The sequence below is a fragment of the Ovis aries genome, chromosome 1, assembly GCF_016772045.2.
Source record: "Ovis aries strain OAR_USU_Benz2616 breed Rambouillet chromosome 1, ARS-UI_Ramb_v3.0, whole genome shotgun sequence".
NCBI classification, from domain to species: domain Eukaryota; kingdom Metazoa; phylum Chordata; class Mammalia; order Artiodactyla; family Bovidae; genus Ovis; species Ovis aries.
Genome location: NC_056054.1, coordinates 71,692,768 through 71,717,041, shown reverse-complemented (window position 1 = coordinate 71,717,041; position 24,274 = coordinate 71,692,768). Strand labels below are relative to the sequence as shown.

At 46.5% G+C, this 24,274-nt stretch overlaps 1 long non-coding RNA gene across 1 annotated transcript in view; it reads left to right on the top strand.

Moving 5' to 3' along the window:
* LOC132658019 (uncharacterized) overlaps positions 1-19,405 on the top strand; it is a 59,276-nt gene extending 39,871 nt beyond the window's left edge. Inside the window, exon 3 of the long non-coding RNA XR_009596962.1 lies at positions 6,577-19,405. This is a non-coding gene — a long non-coding RNA (uncharacterized LOC132658019). The remainder of the gene's footprint in view (positions 1-6,576) is intronic.
* The last annotated feature ends 4,869 nt before the right edge of the window (positions 19,406-24,274 follow it).

Genomic DNA, 24,274 nt, shown 5'->3' with positions numbered 1-24,274 from the left:
TCACCAAAACCACAGGGCTGCTCCATCACTTCTCCCCAGGGCCACTGATGCCAGCATGTGATGCCGGGCGCTGTGCAGACCCCAACATGCTTGCGCCACTGCCCTCACTAGGGGCTCGCTGCACCCCTAGCAGGCAGGCAGGTAGTATCATGCTGTTCTCCCTGGAGAAGAAGGAACTGAGGCTCAAGGCCAAGTGAGTGAAACAGCAGGTCAGCCACCAGGGCTTCTTAGTGCAGAACTGTTTCTGGGGTTAGAAGCATCCTTGTATTCGTATCCCTAAAATAACTGTGACAAAATTGTTGTGTGAGGCTGTGGTTCTACATCCAAACAAGAGAAACTGGTTTGCATTTGGCTACTGTCCATAATCCAAATCTATGCCCCAACCAGTAACGCTGAAGAAACTGAAGTTGAACGGTTTTATGAAGACCTATAAGACCTTTTAGAACTAACACCCAAAAAAGATGTCCTTTTCATTATAGGGGACTGGAATGCAAAAGTAGGAAGTCAAGAAACACCTGGAGTAACAGGCAAATTTGGCCTTGGAATGCGGAATGAAGCAGAGCAAAGACTAATAGAGTTTTGCCAAGAAAATGCACTGGTCATAGCAAACACCCTCTTCCAACAACACAAGAGAAGACTCTACACGTGGACGTCACCAGAGGTGAACACCGAAATCAGATTGATTATATTCTTTGCAGCCAAAGGTGGAGAAGCTCTATACAGTCAACAAAAACAAGACCAGGAGCTGACTATGGCTCAGATCATGAACTCCTTATTGCCAAATTCAGACTTAAATTAAAGAAAGTAGGGAAAACCGCTAGCCCATTCAGGTATGACCTAAATCAAATCCCTTACGATTATACAGTGGAAGTGAGAAATAGATTTAAGGGCCTAGATCTGATAGATAGAATGCCTGATGAGCTATGGAATGAGGTTCGTGACATTGTACAGGAGACAGGGATCAAGACCATACCCATGGAAAAGAAATGTGAAAAAGCAAAATGGCTGTCTGGGGAGGCCTTACAAATAGCTGTGAAAAGAAGAGAGGCGCAAAGCAAAGGAGAAAAGGAAAGATATAAGCATCTGAATGCAGAGTTCCAAAGAATAGCAAGGAGAGATAAGAAAGCCTTCTTCAGTGATCAATGCAAAGAAATAGAGGAAAAGAACAGAATGGGAAAGACTAGAGATCTCGTCAAGAAAATTAGAGATACCAAGGGAACATTTCATGCAAAGACGGGCTCGATAAAGGACAGAAATGGTATGGAAATAACAGAAGCAGAAGATATTAAGAAGAGGTGGCAAGAATACACAGAAGAACTGTACAAAAAAGATCTTCACGACCCAGATAATCATAATGATGTGATCCCTAATCTAGAGCCAGACATCCTGGAATGTGAAGTCAAGTGGGCCTTAGAAAGCATCACTAGGAACAAAGCAAGTGGAGGTGATGGAATTCCAGGTGATCTGTTTCAAATCCTGAAAGATGACGCTGTGAAAGTGCTGCACTCAATATGCCAGCAAATTTGGAAAACTCAGCAGTGGCCACAGGACTGGAACAGGTCAGTTTTCATTCCAATCCCAAAAAAGGGCAATGCCAAAGAATGCTCAAACTACCACACAATTGCACTCATCTCACATGTTAGTAGAGTAATGCTCAAAGTTCTCCAAGCCAGACTTCAGCAATACGCGAACCGTGAACCTCCTGATGTTCAAGCTGGTTTTAGAAAAGGCAGAGAGACCAGAGATCAAATTGCCAACATCCGCTGGATCATGGAAAAGCAAGAGAGTTCCAGAAAAACATCTATTTCTGCTTTATTGACTATGCCAAACCATTTGACTGTGTGGATCACAAGAAACTGTGGAAAATTCTAAAAGAGATGGGAATACCAGACCACCTAACCTGCCTCTTGAGAAATCTGTATGCAGGTCAGGAAGCAGCAGTTAGAACTGGACATGGAACAACAGACTGGTTCCAAATAGGAAAGGGAGTACGTCAAGGCTTATTTAACTTCTATGCAGAATACATCATGAGAAACGCTGGACTGGAAGAAACACAAGCTGGAATCAAAATTGCTGGGAGAAATATCAATAACCTTAGATATGCAGATGACATCACCCTTATGGCAGAAAGTGAAGAGGAGCTAAAAAGCCTCTTGATGAAAGTGAAAGAGGAGAGCGAAAAATTGGCTTAAAGCTCAACATTCAGAAAACGAAGATCATGACATCCGGTCACGTCACATCATGGGAAATAGATGGGGAAACAGTAGAAACAGTGTCAGACTTTATTTTGGGGGGCTCCAAAATCACTGCATATGGTGACTGCAGCCATGAAATTAAAAGACGCTTACTCCTTGGAAGAAAAGTTATGACCAACATAGATAGTATATTCAAAAGCAGAGACATTACTTTGCCGACTAAGGTCCATCTAGTCAAGGCTATGGTTTTTCCAATGGTCATGTATGGATGTGAGAGTTGGACTGTGAAGAAGGCTGAGCGCCATAGAATTGATGCTTTTGAACTGTGGTGTTGGAGAAGACTCTTGAGAGTCCCTTGGACTGCAAGGAGATCCAACCAGTCCATTCTGAAGGAGATCAGCCCTGGGATTTCTTTGGAAGGAATGATGCTAAAGCTGAAACTCCAGTACTTTGGCCACCTCATGCGAAGAGTTGACTCATTGGAAAAGACTCTGATGCTGGGAGGGATTGGGGGCAGGAGGAGAAGGGGACAACCGAGGATGAGATGGCTGGATGGCATCACGGACTAGATGGACATGAGTCTGAGTGAACTCCGGGAGATGGAGATGGACAGGGAGGCCTGTGCTGCGATTCATGGGGTCGCAAAGAGTCGGACACGACTGAGCAACTGAACTGAACTGAAATGTCCGTTCGGCCTTGCTGTTTAAACATTCACAAATGCACGTGATTATTTTTTCCATGATGATAGTATAATAGAGCTCATTACAGAAAATGTGATTAGAGAATAGATTTCTGTGCTTCAGAAGGAAAACTTTTGGACTGTTTTTTTGGGGAAGGTGACCTCATCTTGAATGAATGCTCCAGGGGGAGGACAGGTCCGGTTCAGGGTTTTGTATTTCTAAGGAAACACCCACCAGGCCCATCTTACTCTCCAGGAGGGTAAATAAGTAAATAAGTACTTATGTTCTTAAGGGCTTAACAGACCATCGTGTCCTTTCCAACAAGCTATTAAGACTTATTGCGTAAGATAAGAAAGAGAGCTTTTGTGTAAAGAAGCTGGGGGTGGTGGGCATTGCTCCAGGGGGACAAAGATCAGTAATGGATGGCTCAGCAGCCACACTACATCAATGAGGGTGGTCTGAAGCTGGGCTCGTGTCCTCAAAGTGCTCAATGACAGGACAGTGGGGAGAGCAGTAGGGGGAATGTTCTGACACCCAGGGGCTGTGCTGGACCAGAAGCTGCTGGACCCATTAGTAAGGGAGAGTAGACCACCCTCCCGACCCCAGAGTGCATGACTGACTAATCAATGTGAAGCTTCACAGAAGCCTGCTCATCACACCTCCCCAGCCCAGGACACCTATAAGGCCTGGGAACCTGGTCCTAATTTGGGGGATGGTTTCCTTCTGTATTTGGAGGTCAGACAAGAACACCTAGGGCAGCCTGAGCTGGGAAGGGAGGGGAAGAGAGGCCAGTGTTGAAACATACAGAGAGTTGCAACAATTCCACACACTTGCCCCTCCCAGCAAGTTCAGTTAACAGTCCCAGGCTCTGCAGAGCCTTCCACTGGTGATCCTCCCTGGAGATCAGGAGGAGCTGGCTCCAACTCTGTCTCCAACATGGGCTGCAGCATGTGTGCAGATGCAGCCTTTAGCCAGAACATTCCACCCTAGGAGAAAGGCAAGCCCCAACACTCAGGAGTACCAGTGACAGCGCCTTTCACCACCTTCCTTCTTCTCTAAGTCAGCAGCCTCTTGCAGCACCTTAAACTGATTAAAGCTGCCTGGGATTTGGCAATCCAGATCCTTGCAACAGAAGACACTTACAAGTGGAAAGGGTAAGCCCCAGTGTCAGTAGAGCAGTGAGTGTAGAAAGGGGTTCCGAGCCTCTTAGCTCCAGGGTGCATGCAGGGTCTGTGATCCTGCTGTTTCCCCTGCTTGGGGTCTCAGTGGGATGGAGTAACTTTGGGGTGACCCTTCAGACGTGATGAAAGTCCAACCATCTCTGTCTACTGCCTCTCTAGTTCCCAGAACCCCTGTGAGGCAGGTGATGGAATGTGACTGAATCTTGGCTTGCATATTTTAAGGATCACATACATTTTTGTTTAAATTGAATTCAGTAATGTGTAAGCCACATGGGGGAGAGGAATAATGGCCCCCTCCATTGTTGTCTATGTCTTGATTCCCAGAACTTGTGACTCTGGTAGGTTGCATGGCAAAGGAGAATCAAGATTACAGATAAAATGTAAGCTGCTGGGCCTTAGGAAGCATCACTATGAACAAAGCTTGTGGAGGTGATGGAATTCCAGTGGAGCTATTTCAAATCCTAAAAGATGATGCTGTGAAAGTGCTGCACTCAATATGCCAGCAAATTTGGAAAACTCAGCAGTGGCCACAGGACTGGAAAAGGTCAGTTTTCATTCCAATCCCAAAGAAAGGCAATGCCAAAGAATGCTCAAACTACCACACAATTGCACTGATCTCACACGCTAGTAAAGTAATGTTCAAAATTCTCCAAGCCAGATTTCATCATTATGTAAACAGTGAACTTCCAGATGTTCAAGCTGGACTTAGAAAAGGCGGAGGAACCAGAGATCAAATTGCCAACATCCACTGGACCATCGAAAAAATGAGAGTTCCAGAAAAACATCTATTTCTGCTTTATTGACTATGCCAAAGCCTTTGACTGTGTGAACTGCAACAAACTGTGGAAAATTCTGAAAGAGATGGGAATACAGACCACCTGACCTGCCTCTTGAGAAATCTGTATGCAGGTCAGGAAGCAACAGTTAGAACTGGACATGGAACAACAGACTGGTTCCAAATAGGAAAAGGAGTAGGTGAAGGTTGTATATTGTCACCCTGCTTATTTAACTTATATGCAGAGTAAATGGATGAAGCACAAGCTGGAATCAAGATTGCTGGGAGAAATATCAATAATCTCAGATATGCAGATGATACCACCCTTATGACAGAAAGTGAAGAACTAAAGAGCCTCTTAATGAAAGTGAAAGAGGAGAGTGAAAAAGTTGGCTTAAAACTCAACATTCAGAAAACGAAGATCATGGCATCTGGTCCCCTCACCTCATGGCAAATAGATGGAGAAGCAGTGCAAACAGTGACAGATTTTATTTTTGGAGACTCCAAAATCCCTGCAGATGGTGACTGCAGCCATGAAATTAAAGATGCTTTCTCCTTGGAAGAAAAGTTTATGACCAGCCTAGACAGCATATTAAAAAGCAGAGACATTACTTTGCCAACAAAGGTCCATCTAGCCAAAGCTATGGCTTTTCCAGTAGTGGTATATGGATGTGAGAGTTGGACTATAAAGAAAGCTGAGCACCAAAGAATTGTTGCTTTTGAAGTGTGGTGTTGGAGAAGACTCTTGAGAGTCCCTTGGACAGCAAGGAGATCCAACCAGTTCATCCTAAAGTAAATTAATCCTGAATATTCATTGGAAGGACTGATGCTGAAGCTGAAACTCCAATACATTGGCCACCTGATGTGAAGAGCTGACTCATTTAAAAGACCTTGATGCTGGGAAAGATTGAAGGCGGGAGGAGAAGGGGACAACAGAGGATGAGATGGTTGGGTGGCATCACAGACTCAATGGACATGAGTTGGAATAAACTCTGGGAGTTGATGATGGGCCAGGAGGCCTGGCATGCTGCAGTCCATGGGGTCGCAAAGAGTCAGATAGGACTGAGCAACTAAACTGAACTGAATTGAAAACTGAGCCAAACAACTTTAAGATTGGAAGAATCCCAGATTTTTCAAGTGAGCCCAATATGGTAACTAGGTCCTCAAATGTGGGGGAAGAAAGGGCGAGAAGAAGTTGAAGTGGTGAAATGTGAGTGCTCGGTGTACCCCTGCCAAAACCTTGATTCTAGCCCAGGGTGACCCGTGTCTGACCTCTTACTTACAGAGCTGTAAGATGACAAAGTTGTGCTGTATCAGCCTCTATGCAAGCATGCTAAGTCATTTCAGTTGTGTCCAACTGAACCTATGGACTGTAGCCTGCCAGTCTCCTCTGTCCATGGGATTCTCCAGGCAAGAATACTGGAGTGGGTTGCCACAGAGGAGCCTGGTGGGCTATGGTCCATAGGGTCACAGAGAGTCGGACACAACTGAAATGACTCAGCGTGCGTGCATAGAGGTTGACACAGCACAACTTTATCATCCTGAAGTTCTGTAGGTAAGAGGTCTGACATGGGTCACCCTAGGCTAGCATCAGGTCTGTGGTAATTAGTTTCAGCAGGCAGAGAAAACTAATACACTGCGTAGTTACAAGTCTTCAAGAAGCTGCTCTCTAAGCATTGATGAATGCTTCAGAGTTTTCAGATCTCTGCTTCAGACAAGGAGTTCACTCTTGCTTCATTTTCTAGGTTTCTCCAGATCTTGTGTTTCAAGAAGAAAATATATTCTTCAGGTTCCTAGAATTCCTGGCTGCAAAAACAGCGAGGAGTCTCAACTAATTGGAGAGCGAGTCTAAGAAGGTGTTCTCTCCAGTCACCGTCTCTGCCCATCCTGTACTGATGGAGGTTCCATAACCCACTGATCACACTCAGTATCTAACCCAGTCTGGGTCAGAACTCCAACCTCAGATCCAGTTTAAATCTCCCCTTTCCTGTCTCAATGGGGAAGTCAGGCTTCAGCTCGGGACTTGAAGTAGTTTGGTGTGTGGTACGTCCTCTCTTTCTTAACCACTCCTTTTGGGTCAAGTTGCTATAAGCTAGAGGGGGACAGGGAAGAGGAGGAAGGGGCGATCTAAAATGACAGGTCACCTGTCTGTGCTAGGAAGATGTTGCTAGTCTCGCCTTGGCTCAGTTATGGTCCACATGATACTGGCTATTTTGGCTGGTGCTCTGATCTCAGCATGGGTGGGGTAAGATTTTCTCTGGCCCATTCCAGCTACATCTGTGGACTGAGTTCCCCCTCGGAGCAGCTGTATTTCCTTTTGGCTAACATTGTTCTGTGCCTTTACCGTGCTCACTTGGCCTATTGGCTCATGGCCAAGCAGCTACCAGACAGGCCCCTCCCACCTCTACCCAAGCTGAGCCTGCAGGCCTCTGCCTGCATTCCAGGGACACGTGCTGGCCCCCCAAGAAATTCCCCAGTCTCATGACATTCTGCTTCACTCCGATGGCCCTCTCAGTCTTCCAGCACGTCCAACTCTCCCTGTCGCTTTGGGGAGGAAGTAACATTTTCCCATGAACACTGCCCTGGTGAAAACTTGTCCTCTTCCTCCTTCCCCTGGTTCTCCACTTAGGTTGTACAGGAGAGCCCAGAGAGGTTGGGGGAGCTGGCAGGGCCAGGTCTGAAGCCTCTTATGAAGCCTTGAGTGAGTGGTCTGGCCCCTCCTTAGAAGGAGGCTCCGAAGACTCATGTTGTTAAGTACAGTGTGGACCTCCCTTTCCCATTCAGCTTTCCAAACCAGCAGCTTTTCAAAAACTCCCATCTTTTGGTGATGCCTTTTCTAGAAGCCTGGGTTAATTTTAACAACCACCCTAACTAATAAGACAGAGGACTTGAAACAAAGTTCTCTGTAAGCAAAGTCTATAAGAATTAGGTTTCAGGTGTAGTGAGATGTAAAAACCCAGCCCTATCAAAGTAGAAATGGGAAAGATCTGGAGAGTTTTTCTAAATATGAAAGAACAGCTGGTGGGGAGAAACCAGACCTTTGAGCTCTAGGTACCTCCCAGGACACAGCCCTTACCTTCTCTGTACTTTCAGCTGCTAAGAAACTGACTTTGACTCTGGGGGGAGCCCCGCTAGGGCCTATACCCGTGCCTCACCAGTTAGCACTGTGAGTGTAGATGAAGCCACATTAACAATAACGTGAATCCACTTGTACCTGCCTCTTACCCTCCCATATAAGGCTCTCTCCCGGCACCCACTGCCTGGTCCCAGGGGTCTCTGCATCCCCAAACAACCCCCACCTGCCTGTGGCGATCCCTGGGCATAGCAGTCACTGTGCTATAGACTGCTCTCTGTCCTTTCCCCTCCACGTGCCCTAAGCTTAAGGGTCCCCAAGTAGTGCTCTTGTGCCCTTGGTTTTCCTCACTTTGACAAACACTTGACATGCACGGTGTTCTAAGCAGGATGAAAGCCTTCACTCATTTGACTTCGTAGCAACCTCTGAGCCAGGAACTATGTACCACCAGTGGACAGCCAAGGAGCCCAGCACAGAGGGCTTAGGTAGCTCGCCCAGAGCCACTAAGTGAGTGAAACAAAATTGGAATTAAAATAATAATGCCCTTCCTCTTCCTGTGACCCAGAAAACACATCCAAGGGGCCAGGCTGAGGTTAGATTCCACTGCGCTGAAGTAGGAACCACGCCCGATCTCCAACACCTCAAGTTGTGTTCCAGGTGTGGCTCACTCTCCCTGGCTCTCTCCTTGGAACAGGTTCTCCAGAGGGTTCTCAACCCCTTAAAAGCCAACTGCTGGCAGGCAGCCCAAGCAGGCTGAGGGGCCCGAGCTCCCTGCAGAGGAGGAAGAAACTGGCTCTGTTGAGGCGAATGTGGACCCCTTGATCTGATACAGGATTTGGGGTCTAGCTTGACTGCTTTCTTCTCAGGCAGGATCTTTGGAGAATGACCCTTCGTTGGCCTGAAAAAGACCAGTGAGGAGGAGCACCGTGGACTCCACAGGCCAGGCTGGAAGTACCTGCTCCCTGTCTCCAAGCTCGAGGAGACTCACCTCAGAAAAGTCCCTGGGCTCTGCCTGCTCAGGAAGGGAGCCCAACCACAGAGTGAGCGCTAGGTCAGGAAGGGATATGTACCCTTTCCTGCCCTCCACTCTCTCCTGATTAGACAGTTCAGCTATGATGCTGTTGATAAGAGGGAGCTGACAGTACACCTCAGGGAGCTTCAGTCTGTTCCAGTGTGAGGATGAAGGGGGTTTACACTGGGAAGTTCTCTTTGCTGCATTCAGAACCTGGGAGAAGTGAGGAGGGGGTGGCTGCCTGCTGGTCCTAGGGCCACTTCTACCCTAAGCTACTTTGACCCGGCAGCCCCAGGTCATGCTGAGCAACATTACAAACTCCACCGACTGGAGGGCAGCTGACCACAGGCCAAATGTGTAGATGAACATGTGCTCGGTGAAGGCACCCTCCTTCCCCAGCCCTTCCTTCCTGCCTGAGTTTGGGCTGACCTCCCCCAATGCTAATGAACAGCTCAGAAATACTAACAAATGCCTTGGCACCCGGAATCCAGGCAGCATCACTTCCAGCGTGAAGCTGGGCCAAGTCTCGGCCCCAGTGCAGTCTCAGGGGTTTCCTAGGCCCCGTGGAGCCTGGTGGCATGGGACAAGCAGAAAGGCTCATGACGTTCCCAGAAAGCTAGCTCATTACAGCCAAACGGGCCTCTCACAGACCCATTTCTAGGTCACAGAAACTTCCACCTGCCAGGTTGGTGTGAACCCCGGCTCCTCCCTGATACTTGGAATATGGAGCAGATTCAAGAAAGCCTGAGGTCAGATCCTGATCTCAGAGAACATTTATGCAAGGATGGAAAGCAGGAATCCCAAGACATTTCTCCCCAGCACGCTGAGCCCATCCTCAGGCTGTGAAGGCTCCATGTGTAAGGTTAATTCAAACCTGTTTCCCTGAGCCCTTGTGTGTTTTCAGAAGGAAACTTCTCTCCAGGGAGAGCTGTATGAAACAACACCGCCATTCCCCTGGCTCCCACCTCCCTACTGCCTGCTGGAGACAGAGGCCCACACCCCTGGGGTCACATTCCTCTCCCGGGGGCTGGGTATCCATTTCACCGTTCCCACACATCCTGCTGGCTTTCCTCTGAGTGTGCACACCCCTACTCAGCTGGGGCTGCGGGGCGGAGGCGGACAGCTGCCATGAGGCCTTGCCCAGCTCCACTCCCACCCCCCTTTCTGCACCCCTGCACATTCTGCAACTCTGGATCTCTCTGTCTGCAGGAGCTCCGGCCTACAGGTGAGGCAGACTTACCAGGGGCTGGTGCCCTCCACCAGTGAGGGACAGAGGGAACTCACCGACTGGTCCTTCAGCTTCCTCACCCAGGCTAAGGGGAGTCAACACCAGGACAGGTCTAGACCATCTCCTAGAGGTCCCCAGTGGGAACAGAGCATCTGTCTACACAGCACCCTGCCGGGTCCATGCACTTGGAACTTTATCCCCTTCATCATCAGCCCATTTAAACCCTCAGAGGGTAGGAAGTGTTAGAAAGAGGGAACATCAGAGAAACAGTGTCTCCTTTAGGACCTCATCAAGCCCAAATCCAAGAGCAGACCTGGTTGAGGACTTTATTCGAGCAGTGGGTTTGGGTTATCCTGTCTTTGGGTCAATAATGACCTCTGCTGGGCTGCATGTCGTCTGAGGCCACCAACAACAGAAACCGTGGCACAGTTATCCTTTTCCTAATGTGCCTGGCACAGGCTCGGTACAAGTAGGTTCTCAGTAAATATTAAACTCAAGGAGTTCCCTTACTCCAGGGAAGTTTGGAAGCAGCTTTCCAGAGACACCCACGTGAGAGAGAATGGCTCTCAGACTTTCTGTCCAATTGAAGCCACCAACGAACAATAGTTCAGGCACCCTAACCTCTCATTCATCTCCATTACAGGAGCAGTCCGCATGCAGGTTCAAGAGCAGGCGTAGGGCCCTTGTGTGAGGACTCTGGGGTCATCTTCACAACAGGGAAACTTAGAGCCCAGCCTTCCTCCAGGGCAGAAGGCCGAGGTCTAAACTGAATATTGCCCTGTGCCCAGAATGGCAACCAGGATGTCCAGGGCTCTTTTATGTGCTATTTCTACAAGGCCCACTCTGGACACTGATCCATGATGTAATAATATTTGGTCATAGCATTTATTTATTACGCATAATTTATTATTGCACAGGGAACTGGGAGGGTGTTGAAAAATCCTGATTAGAATCTGAGCTTGGGAAGAGAATTGAGTCCATTTTCTATAACCCTGCTGAAAAATTCCCTAAAAAGTTACAGAAGGAAAAAGAAGAAAAAAATGCCATTGGCACTTGCAGTGAAGATCAGATCATCAAGTAGTATTTGTCACCTTCAGGTCTTAGACAACTGGTCCCAAGAGACTCCCAGTTACTGCCTTGAGATCTCAGTGTCTGCAAACACTGCTGGGTTAGTAAACTTGGGAGGAATTGGTGAAACACCGTGTCTGGGCTTTTCACTTCCTTGGCCTGAGTCATGCCAGGCAAGCTCACCTCTCCTTCCCAAGAAACGCAGAAAAATGAGGAAGTCATGCATATCTGGGTGTGGTGTTGCTGGGACCCAGCCAGCACGTGGATTCTCTGGTTGCAGAGCGACCTGGCCAGCTCACACAGGTAGCACTCTTGTACTTTTAGAAGGAAAAAAAAGCATCCGAGTACAAGTGGAGGTGGAGGGAAGGCTGGACAGGAACATGTTCCCAGTCTACTCTGCTTAGGAATTAAAAGTTTGCTGGGAAACACTTCTGATGGCTTTAAATATTACAAATGATACATTCTAGAGGGAACACAGTCCCCACTGGACGTGGCCCCTGGAAAGTATTTAATATCACTGACTGTTGTGTTTTTCTACAACCAAACTAGACCCCCCTTGAAAACAGAGGCTGGTTTTCACTGCTCATCTCCTATGCAGTGGACCCCAACATTTTTGGTGCCAGAAATGGACTTCATAGGAGACAATTCTTTCAGGGACCAGGGCAGAGGAATGGTTTCAGGATGATTCAGGTGTATGACGTTTACTGTGCACTTCATTTCTATTCTTATTACATCAGCTCCACTTCAGATCATCAGGCATTAGGTCCCAGAGGTGGGGGACCCCGGACCTACAGGTCCTTTCATGCATGTGCTCAGGAGTGTATTGATCCACTTTGATCTCCTGTTGTGTAAGACGATTTCCTGCGGGAAAGAACAAGTGGTGAATTCATGAAACTTGGTACAGATTTTGATCTTGATTTATAGATGGGAACATCTATAAAATGAAGCGGGTTGGGCCAGTCTGTGAGGCCAGTTCTGGCTCCAAATCGTGGCATTCTCTGAGTGTGGAAGAGTGTGGTCAGAGGGAGGTGACCGGCTGCTGGCCAACAGGGCAGGTGGGTGCTGGGGCCCAGGGCTCTTCAGAGACCATGTCCCCATTCCCTTTTTGCCACTGCCAGGACGTACACACAAAGCCACATCCCGAGGCATTATCTCTGGGTGTGTAGGCAAATACTGATTTAAGTAATTTAACGAATTAGTATTTGCTGAGAACCTCCTGCACACAATGGACTAAGGGGCTGGGTTGTGAAGGATACAAAAGGTGAGCATGTCAAGACCCTTGCCCTCAAGGAGGCTGGGCCCAAGTGCCAGCTCCATCTGCAGCAGGCTGTGTGGCCCTGCACACACAGCAACCTCTCTGTTTCCTCATCTGTGAAACAAGGAAAATCAAAGCAATCTTAGTTGTTAGGAAAATGAGAGATAATATTAATATATGTACAGCTTGTTGGACTGCTTCTAAGATTGGATTGCTGTTAAGAAATAGATATTACATGTTAAAAGTTTCCAGACAGTGCCTAGCACTTGGTAGGTATTAAGTAATTGGTAATGTAGGGAAGCAGAATTTGCCACCCCAAAATAGGTCTCTTTAGCATAAAGATTATTTTAGGCTGGTTATTTTATATTTTTATTTTTTCTCCCTTTTTTTAAATTAAAATGCAGTTGATTTATAATGTATTCGTTTCAACTGTGCAGCAGTGATTCAGGTCTCTCTATATATTCTTTTTCAGATTCTTTCCCCTTATAAGTTATTACAAAATATTGAATATAGTTTCCTGGGCAACACAGTAGGCCCTTGTTGGTAATCTATTTTATATATAGTGGTGTGTATATGTTAATCCCAAACTCCTAATTTATCCCTTCTTTCTTTCCCCTTTGGTACTGTCTTTATTTTTTTAAAAACAGAAGACATAGAAGAAGCTCTGAAAATCAAGAATTTACACCTTGTAAGAGACACTTACCTGTATAAGGGAATCTCGACTTGTAGGGGTGTCTCCCTGGCAGTACCAGAAAGAGGGAGGTTACTCGATTTCTTGAAACTCTTATCTGTGGAGACGGCAAGGACTTAGATCTGCATGATTACCTTACTCTTATTACTGTGCTTTTCCTGATAGCCTCTCATAACTCCCCTTTCCTCCAGCATCTTCATTTATCTTCAGCTGAGAATGGTATTTTGGATGAGTGTTTCTACCATTTCAAGGAATTACTTGGTTTTCCTGGGTCTCTCCCAAGTATACAGGACATAGGCATATTATTAAACTGCTGTCTGTCTTTCTGTGTGTCTCATGGCAATTTAATAATTAGACCAGTAGAAGAACATAGGCTGGAAGAAGGGAAGGTTTTTCCTTCCCTACAGTAATGACTGTAGCTGCTGTTAATAGGCTCTTATCATTTTTTTAGCATGGGCCAAAAATAATAATACTTTCTGAAGAGAGGAGGCCTGAGAGGCCCCAAAGGAGGGGAGGGCTCGGTGAAGGGAAGCTCCATCCAAGAGAGCTTTGTTTACTAAACGCACCATCTATAGCCATCACACCCCCACCTGCGTTCCTAAGAAGCTACTCACATGCTTGTCATTCATTCTCCAGAACCCTTTCACTCACCCTTCCACAACTCTTTCTAACAGGAAATACAACTGCCAGCAAATTTCTTTTTGTTTTAGTTAAAATCAAGTATTAAGAAGAAGAGATGGCAAGAATACACAGAAGAACTGTACAAAAAAGACCTTCACGACCCAGATAATCACGACAGTGTGATCACTCACCTAGAGCCAGACATCCTGGAATGCGAAGTCAAGTGAGCCTTAGGAAGCATCACTATGAACAAAGCTAGGGGAGGTGATGGGATTCCAGTGGAGCTATTTCAAATCCTAAACAATGATGCTATGAAAGTGCTCCACTCAATACGCCAGCAAATTTGGAAAATGCAGCAGTGACCACAGGACTGGAAAAGATCAGTTCTCATTCCAATCCTGAAGAAAAGCAATGCCAAAGAATGCTCAAACTACCGCACAGTTGTACTCATCTCACACACTAGTAAAGTAATGCTCAAAATTCTCCAAGCCAGACTTCAACAGTACATGAAACGTGAACTTCCGGATCTTCAAGCTGGATTTAGAAAAGGCAGAGGAACCAGAGATCAAATTGCCAACATCCATTGGATCATTGAGAAAGCAAGAGAGTTCCAGAAAAACATCTACTTCTGCTTTATTGCCTATGCCAAAGTCTTTGACTGTGTGAACTGCAACAAACTGTGGAAAATTCATAAAGAGATGGGAATGCTAGACCTCCTGACCTCCTGAGAAATCTGTATGCAGGTCAGGAAGCAACAGTTCGAACTGGACGTGGAACAACAGACTGGTTCCAAATAGGAAAAGGAGTACGTCAAGGCTGTATATTGTCACCCTGCTTATTTAACTTATATGCAGAGTACATCATGAAAAATGCTGGGCTGGATGAAGCACAAGCTGGAATCAAGATTTCTGGGATAAATATCAATAACCTCAGTTATGCAGATGACACCACCCTTATGGCAGAAAGCAAAGAGCCTCTTGATGAAAGTGAAAGAGGAGAGTGAAAAAGTTGGCTTAAAACTCAGCATTCTAAAACTGAAGATCATGGCATCCAGTCCCATCACTTCATGGCAAGTAGATGGGGAAACAATGGAAACAATGACAGACTTATTTTCTTATGCTCCAAAATCACTGCAGATGGTGACTGCAGCCATGAAATTAAAAGACACTTGCTCCTTGGAAGGAAAGCTAGGATCAACCTAGACAGCATATTAAAAAGCAGAGACATTATTTTGCCAACAAAGTTTCGTTAAGTCAAAGGTATGGTTTTTCCATTAGTCGTGTATGGATGTGAGAGTTGGACTATAAAGAAAGCTGGGCACCAAAGAATTGATACTTTTGAACGGTGGTGTTGGAGAAGACTCTTGAGAGTCCCTTGGACTGGAAGGAGATCAAACCAGTCAATCCTAAGTCAATTTTCCAAAGGAAAACAGTCCTGAATATTCATTAGAAGGACTGATGCTGAAGCTGAAACTGCAATACTTTGGCCACCTGATGTGAAGAACTGACTCATTTGAAAAGACCCTGATGCTGGGAGGAGAAGGGGACGACAGAGGATGAGATGGTTGGATGGCATCACCGATTCAATGGGCATGAGTTTGAGTAAACTCTGGGAGTTGGTGATGGATAGGGAGGCCTGGCATGCTGCACTCCATAGGGTCACAAAGAGTCAGATATGACTAAATGACTGAACTGAACTGAACTGTAAACCGACACTGTCTCTTGATTGGATCCCTGCCTGCTCTTTGAAAGAGGTAACCCTGGTCTCTGTGTGGACCCAGAAAGCAGCGTTATTATCTTCCACAGTTCAAACTGGGTGGGCTTTGGAGGCTCTCCCTTAAGTGGGGCTGAGGCAGGTAGGACCAGGCCACTGCCCCAGAGGAATGTATGGAATCCCCTTGATCCCTAAAGAATGGATTAACAAGCTTTCTTGGTGAGTGAAGAAACCTGCTACAAATTCTAGCATCCAAATTCAAAGGTTTTCAAATTCTTGCTTCTTCAGGCTATTCCCTTCATTAATTCCATACACATCAGATTTTTTTTGCTCTTTTCCTGAGCTCCTATTTTGCTCTGAAACCATAACCATATTGCAGGGGTGGGGGGTGGGGGCAGCAGGAATTAATAATCAACTAATTGTAGAAAAGGTTTTTACTTTCCTCTCCCACAAAAGCTTTATAGGCAGAACTTTTATTGCACTTTCCTTTTTTTGCACTTTATAGATTTTGTATTTTTTACAAATTGAAGATTTGTGGCAACCCTGCATTGAGAATTCTCTGGATGCCATTTTTCCAACAGCATTTGCTTATTTTGTGTCTCTGTGTCACATTCTCATAATTTTCTCAGTATTTCAAGTTTTTTCATTTTTACTTTATTTGTTATGGTGACGTGTGATCAGTGGCCTTTGATGTTATTACTGTGAATGTATAAGATGGTCATGTAAAATGGGGCACTTAATCCATAAATGCGGGGTGTGTTCTGACTGCTCCATTAGCCATTCCCCCTCTCCCTCTTGTTAAGCCTCCCTTATTCCCTGAAACATGACAACATTGAATTTAGGCCAATTAATAACCCGACACTGGCCTCTGTGTGTTCAAGTGAAAGAGTTACCTGTCTCTCGCTTCAAATCAAAAGCTAGAAATGCCTGATTCAGCTTAGTGAGGAAGGCATGTCCAAGGAAAACTGGCCAAAATCTAGTTTCTTGCATCAAACTCTTAGTCAAGTTGTGAATGAAAAGAAGAACTTCTTGAAGGAAATTAAAAGTGCTGCTCCAGTGAACACACGAATGGTAAGAAAGCGAAACAGCCTTATTGATGATGTGGAGAAAACGTTAGTGGTTTGGAAACAAGATCAAACCAGTCACAACGTTCCCTTGAGCAGAAGCCTAATCCAGAGCAAAGCCCTGACTCTCTTCGGTTCAAGGAAGTCTGAGGGAGGCGAGGAAGCTGCAGAGGAAACTGGCACGTGGCACTCCGACTCTCTGGGCCCCACTTTCTTCAACTGTGGTCTGAGGTTAATCACACTTCTTAGTACCCTGTTCCTGTGAGGGACAAAACATGTGCAAAGTTGCACAGTGCTGAGTCACGAAATACCAGAAATATTGGTTCCTTCTCTCTCCCCTGCCTCCTACCCTCCTTGGGTTGCCTTATTGCTGCTGAAATTTCAGCAGCTGAAGATATATTAATATTGAAATATGGAAGCTGGAAAATACTGTATGTTTATAGAGACAGACGTAAATCAAGTTAATCTTTTTGGCATGGCTATTTACACATTTTCTAAATATTCTGATTGATGGGGAAGGACGATCCAGAAAAGGAATCAGGGACTGTGCCCTAAATATTCATAAGCCTGGGCCTTGAGCCTTGGTTTCAGATGCTGTTGTGACCCTCAGAGCACACAGGCCAGGGAGCATCTGTGTTGTTATAAAATTATCTTCCCAAGGTCCAAAGACTGCAGCTTTGGAGACAACCGTGAGTCAGCATCAGTAGTGAGGTATGAGTAGCGAGACCATCACTGATAAGGAACGGATGACTCAACAACCGAGTCTTCTATTAAGTATGACTACCTGCACAAAGGTGGCTCGGTGGTAAAGAATCTGCCTGCCAATGCAGGAGACCCCGGAGACATGGGTTTGATCCCTGGGTTGGGAAGATCCCCTGAAGGAGGAAATGGCAACTCACTCCAGTGTTCTTGCCTGGAGAATTCTGTGGAGAGAGGAGCCTGGCAGGCTACAGTCCATGGGGTTGCAGATTCTGACATGGCTGAGCACACGCACGTGCGCACACACACACACACACCTGAACGAAACTCCACCTAGGTGGGTATGTTGTGCCGAGTTGGGGAGAAGGGACAGAAGTCATCAGGACCATGAAGCAGGAGCTTTTTTCCTGAAGGAACTCGGGAGATGCTCCAGCAAACACTCACACACCTTTCTCTGCCAGCCCCTTCCCTCTCGGATCCCTTTTTGCTCCAAGAATCATCCGCTCGGGGAAATATTTACTCACTTTACTCATTACTGCCACTCTCCTTTTTTCTTCTCTAAACCACACTTCTAAATGCCAGGGCTCAGGAAAAGAGCCTCTCCCTTCTCTGCCCCTCCAGTGTAACAGAACTACAAGCACCTTTCTTAGGAGGTCACGTGAATCTCCCAGGCATTTCCCAGAAAGAAATGGCCCATTCTATTTATAAAAGCAGTCACAAAAGGAATTCCGTGTTGCATTCAGCATAAACAGGTTTGACGCTGGATAGATCAGCATCTGCCTGGAGAGTCCTCAGGGGCACAAATGAACCGTCTTATTTTCCTCCAAGCGTCAGCTGGCTCCTGCCTCCCACTCAGCTCCCAGAGCCTCGCATGCTAATGTGAATGACTTCCTGAGTGTCACGGCAGCAGTGAGATGCTGCAGGTTTTATTCGTCAAGATTTTCAGCTCCAGTTCTATGCTCTGGGGGACCTGCAGGCTTTGAATCAGGCTCTTCCCTGGTCCTGGTGGGGACAGGGAGGGAGCCAGGACAGGGTTTGACAGGAGAGGCTCCCCAGCCCAGCATGGCCCTGGTGGCCCTGGTGGCCCTGGTGGCCTTGTGTCACGGGGGAGCTGCTTTCACCTTTGGCAGCTGGAGCCCGGATCTCCTCTTCTATCTGGCTGCTACCATTCACACACAGACCGCTCACCCCAAAGTTGACAGTGGCTGATCCCTTCTAGAGCTCTCTGCCTGCACATCTTTGTTCCCCTACTATTTCCTAGAAGACCTTGTGTGGCCCTTACCTCTTTGGCTAATGAGACCAGGATGTTCTGGAAGGCAGGGCTCTGGTCTGGTTTTCTCCCTCCCCAACTCTCACCTCCCCGCTTGGAGCAAGGCTTCAGATCTACTTGATTGTTTCCAAAATGCCGACTCGACCAACTCCAAGTGAATCTTTATCTTCAAGGATCCCTCGACCAGATGCGTGTCCAAAGTTAGAGCTGTACCCGTCTGACAGACCCACAGCTGTCGCTGGCTCAGTCCTTATCTGGAGCGCTCTCCCTGGGCCCTGCATCCTCCTCAATAAACATCCCAGCAGAAGGCAAGGGCTGAAGGGATAAGAGGGATCTGCTAGGTCCAAGACCCATGGAGGGAAGCAAGGGAAGCAAGAGGAAGGGAGAGAATAGAAAGAGATTCCCAAAAGGGGAAGAGGACAGAGGCAGGCAGAGAGGAGAGCAACCGGAGCAGAGGACACAGAGGGACACACAGAGAAGCAGGGAGGAAGACAAAGGGGACAGAGAAAGGCAAGGGAACCCGGGGTGAATGGCAGATGTCTCAGGTGGGCTGGGGGCTGTCGTGCCATAATTTGTCCTAATTCTCGAGTGCCTGCCATGGGCCAGGATCTGCTGCAGACCCTCAGGGATACAGTGGTCAAGAAGACTCTGTGACAACCTGGAGGGGTGGGATTGGGTGTGAGGTGGGAAGGAGGCTCAAGAGAGAGGGGATATATGTATACCTATGGCTAAGCCATGTTGATGTATGGCAGAAACCAACACACTATTGTAATTATCCTTCAATTAAAAACAAAGAAACAGAATTTTAAAAAGACAAGCTCTTTGCTCGAGGTGTTTCTATTCCCATGGATATAATAAAAGTTGTTGAAGAAAAATAAAACAGGTGCTAGTCTACTCTCAGATAGAAGGTTCTGACTCCTAGTCCAGCGCTGTTGTGTTAATGCAAAAGACAAAACGCCCCAGACACTGAAGGAGGTGGGTTTATTCGGTCTATTGCAACAGGGAGAGTGTTCATTAAGGAGGAATATCTCAGAGAAAGGGAAGGGGCCTGGGGCTTCATACAGGCAGGTGAACAAGGGAGTCATCCTGCACCTTATGAGAGCCTTGAGGAAGGATGAAGATGGGTCTATCTCAGAATATTTGAGGGTGGTGGTCCTTTGAGGTTTCACCTGCGAATCACAAAAGGATGGTAGTTGGGTGGTGAACTCCAAAGGGTAGAAGATTTCTTAAGTGTGGCTGTTTTCCTCAAGTTAAGTTCAACCTTGTCACAAATATCACCCTAGCTCCATTATTCTAAAAGCTAAATATGATTATTACCTGCCCCTTAACTCTGGACTTCCCTCAAGCCGCACATAGGGCCCCTTGGGGACTGATTCCTCCCTGCTCCCCAGTAGCTGAACTGGGAAAGCACAGGGAGGGGCCCACAGGAGACCTCTGCACACCTGCCTCTGGCCAGAACTCAGTCACGTGGCCACACTCACCTGTGAGGGGGACTGGGAAGTATGGCCGAACTGTGCACCCAGAAAGAAGGAGAAAATGGATGTTAGCGGTCACGGCGAGCTGGCTTTTCAGGCTGCTCCATCTCTAGGAATATCCCTCTGCCCACTTCCTGGGCCTTTCCTGATTATACGACACCTACGCATCCTTCCAGAGGCATTTAAGCATTCCATCCTTTAGGAAGTCTTCCTTGACTATCAGTGTGGGCCAGGTACCCCCAAATGCCTCTGTAGCACCCAAGGATCTGTCACAATACCAACCACACTAATCTACAACTGTTTATTTTCTCATCGGTCTCCTTACACTGTTGAGGCATTAGAGACTGCCTTCTGTCTCTCTGTCCTCGGTACCTAAGCCCTGCTGGGGCACTGGGTACCCAGTGATCCATAATGTCTGTCAAGTAAATAAATGGACTCTGGTTTGCTTCTAAACTACCAGGATAATTTTAACCAAAAGAGACCAGAGGGTCCCCCTCGTAACCCTAATAAAAGGTTTAATTCGAGACCCAGGCCTGGATCAGTTCTCACAGTGAGGCCTCCCCAAAAGACACCAAGCATTGTTGATATTAGGGTGTAAAGAGAACTCAGATGCCTTACTTTGAGTTCAGCTCACTAACCCTCTTTCACGGCCTGATTGGCCCTTAGAGAGAAAAGAGAACTACATCCCCACTTCCTGGCAGATGAGGATGGAGGGAACAGGTACCCTTTGTGTGAGTTGGGCGAGGACTGCAGCAGACCTGGAGGGAAGGTGACAGGTTGCAGCGGCCTTATACGCATCTGGGTAGTCAAGTAAACAGTTACACAGTGACACATGGGCACAGCATCCGTGATCTCATCACTCCAAGCCAGTTTGAGTCAGGACCAAAAACAGTAAAATCTTATTAACACACGAGAGAAAGGCTGAGTCATTTCTATAATGACTGGTTTGTGGCAGGAATCTTTACCAAGCCTGAGGATGAGAAAATAGCCTCTTTTCATGTCGAATTATTGGCTGGAGTCTCATCTTTATAACTTTTGAAGAAGGAATTACATGGCTCACACATCCAAGACAAGTAGGGAAATTACCTTAGGGCACATAAGTAACCAGACCACAAACAGGACTGGGATCTAAGGCCTGAGGGGGCAGAGCAGCTGCCCACAGCACCCTAGGTCTCCTGTTCTCTCCTGTGGAATCTGGTTATGTGCATTGGCTAGGTAGGAACATTGAGCTGCCCAAGTGATAAAGATAATGATTATAGCTTACATTTACTAAAACTTAAAATGTACTAGGGGGCTTCCCTGGTGGATCAGTGGTAAAGAACACTCCTGCCAGTGCAGGACACATGGGTTTGATCTGTGAGTTGAGAAGATCCCCAGGAGAACGAAGTAGCAACCCACTCCAGTATTCTTGCCTGGGAAATCTGATGGACAGAGGAGCCTGGCGGGCTACAGTCCATGGTCAGACATAACTCAGCAACCAAACAACAACATAATGTACTAGGCACTAACCTGGGAGATTTACATGTGCAGTCTTGATTGATCTTTACAATTACTACATATAATTCTCAACTCTATCATTACTACATGCATTCATTGCTTTATGGGGGAAACATAGTGTGTGGAAGATGCTGAAAAATTCAGGTCACTCTGTTCCAGCCGCACTGGGCTTTGTTTTCCAAAGATCACGTCAAGCTTGTTTCCCACCGCAGGGTCTTTGCACAGGCTGTTTCTTCTGTCTCAGCCATGCACTTTGCCCAGATCCTCCCCTGGGTTTAGTCCTTACCTCATTCAGGCCTTTGCTCAAATGAGGCTTCCCTGATTTTCCCACATGAAATAGACCCCGACTCCCACCTGTTGTTCTCTATCTCATTAGTTTCCTTTGTCTTTCTTCATAGCATTTAATAGTACTCAAAATTATGCCAAAGATTTATTCATCACTTGATGAATGAAACAAGGACTTTTTCATACTTACACTGAGTCTCCAGGATCTTGAAGAGAGCCTGGCACATAGTGGGAGCTCAATAAATATTGGTTGGGTAAATGAATAAATACATTCCCTGGAGAGCAGGGCCACATCAACACCTGCTCAGAGCACACAGTTCTTAACAAGAACCAACAAAGCAGGACTTCCTGGTGGGTACAGTGGATACAAATCCAACTGCCAATGCAGAGAACACAGGTTAGATCCCTGGTCTAGGAAGATACCACATGCAGAGGAGCAACGAAAGACCGTGGGCCACACTTCCGAGCCTGCGCGTTAGAGCCCAGGAGCTGCACTGCTGAAGCCTGTTCGCCTTCCTAGAGCTTTTGCTCCACAGGAAGAGAAGCCACAGTGAGAAACCCAGGCACTGTAACTAGAGAAAGCCAATGCCCAGCAACGAAGACACAGCACAGCCAGAAAAAAAAAAGAACCAACAAAGCAGAGCAGGGTGGATAAAGGAGAAGAAGGAGGCCAATGCCCAGCAACGAAGACACAGCACAACCAGACAAAAAAAAAAAGAACCAACAAAGCAGAGCGGGGTGGATAAAGGAGAAGAAGGAGGCAGCAGAAAAGCTCTATTCTATTTGAACTTAACTACATTTGTTTAGTTTTCCTTATGCATCAAACTTAGCGACCCGCAGTATCTCTTTCAATTCTCATATCCAGTGTAATAGGCAATCATAGGGAAAAAAGGGAAATATAAGAATAGAGGGCAGAAACACACTGACATCAATTCCTTAATAAACTCTTTATCCATAACAGAAAAGAGGCTTTTATATTAAAAAAAAAGAAAAAACAGATTCCCAATTGCTTATCTTTGTGTAGCCCAAACCACAGGATTTTGTGTTTATTTTTTTATGATTCAGCTTCGTAAAACCCACAGGCTATTTAATTTACTGTGTTTATTTTTACTATAACTTCAAGACAAAAGATTTATTACTAACGTCCACGCTTCCCTCAACTCAGCTTGCAGAATCTCTTCCATGGTTTACATATATTGATTCAATTCTCTGGAAGCCTGGGTGTTTCCTCTATAAACTGTTTCGTCAACTTTTATGGAAAAGGAGGCTGAGTTTTTCTAAAGATGTGTCCAAACTAAAATTTCATTTTATAATAGCATTAAAACAGCATTTTAATTACATGTTAGAACAGTCTGACCTGACAAAATCTTGCAGGATCCTAGTCTGAAATCCTGGGAGCCTCTAACACCCCACACCCACCCAACACACACAAAATCCTCCCCCTTATTAAACTTAAGAATTCTTTAGTGGGTTTGGCCTCTCCTTGTTCCCTTGCCTACCAAGGCACAGGCTCATCGGCTGGTCCATGGTTACAACTAAACTTATGCACTGAGGATGTGGCTACCGTTACAGGGGTTGTGCAAAATGGGGGAATCTGATGGGCTCTGAGCTTTGAGCAGGATCCCAGTTTATGTAACAAGCCCCAATCTATCAGCTCCCTAGGCCTATCTGCCAGCTGGTGAACTTGACTGGTCCCTCCACTCCACCCTCTCTACACCAGTGGGAGCCCATAAATCCAAGCAGTGGCTAGGATTAGGGTCAGAGGTCACCCTATTATGGCTCAGACGTACTTAGTGCTGCAGCAGCCCACAGCCTGCTTTCCAGAGGTGCCAGGAGCTCTTAAAGGAAAGCACTTAGTTGCCCAGTCATATCTGACTCTTTGTGGCCCCATGACCTTGTAGCCTGCCAGGCTCCTCTGTCCATGGGATTCTCCAGGCAAGAATGGAGTGAGTAGCCATTCCCTTCTCCAAGGGATTTTCCCGACCTAGGGAGAGACACAGGTCTCCTGCACTGCAGGCAGATTCTTTATTGTCTGAGCCAGCAGGGAAGCCCTCTTAAAGGAACAGTTATGCTGAAATAACAGCACATCTCTGACCAGAGACACTTAACCCCTGAACAATGTCAGGGAGATGGAAACGGTGAACCAGTGTAACTTCAGAGAGATTCTTTGGCTGCTCATCCCCTTCTTGGTGTCCTGATGAAGAGAACTTGGTGTATGCTGTTGAGCCCCAATTCTCATCCACCACACTAAGCTTCACAGGAGGAAATTTGGGGAGACTCCTTCTCCTTTGAACACTCCTCCTGTATCTACCAGAATTATCCCTTCCTGTAAACAGCTCCTCTTCAAAACTTACTTCTGATTAAATATCTGCTAAAGCTGGGATATGAGCCTCAGGAGGCGTTTTTTTAGTTAAACCAGCAAACATGACACAGCACCTTATGGCTTACAACCGGGTTCAATCCTTAACCCTGGATATTCTAACTACCTTTTT